The sequence below is a fragment of the Penaeus monodon genome, chromosome 30 (assembly GCF_015228065.2).
Source record: "Penaeus monodon isolate SGIC_2016 chromosome 30, NSTDA_Pmon_1, whole genome shotgun sequence".
Lineage (NCBI taxonomy): Eukaryota > Metazoa > Arthropoda > Malacostraca > Decapoda > Penaeidae > Penaeus > Penaeus monodon.
The window spans coordinates 23121349-23121559 of NC_051415.1; positions in this window are offsets into that span (position 1 = coordinate 23121349).

A 211-nucleotide genomic window follows, 5' to 3' on the forward strand; every position below is an offset into this window, starting at 1 on the left:
TGTATGCCTTAATGAACAGTCTATATGAGATACCACATTTACTACTGGCCTTTATTTCTTTATTGCCATAAAATTTGTGCAAGAGAGAGCTTTCAGATTCCTTGCAATTTGTTTCCGGGATAACTAGTCCAAGCCAAGTTTCAGAACACCATAATGGAGGTATGCTCTCCTTGCTGGAGTGTGAAGGATGGACCTAATCATTTTTTTAAAA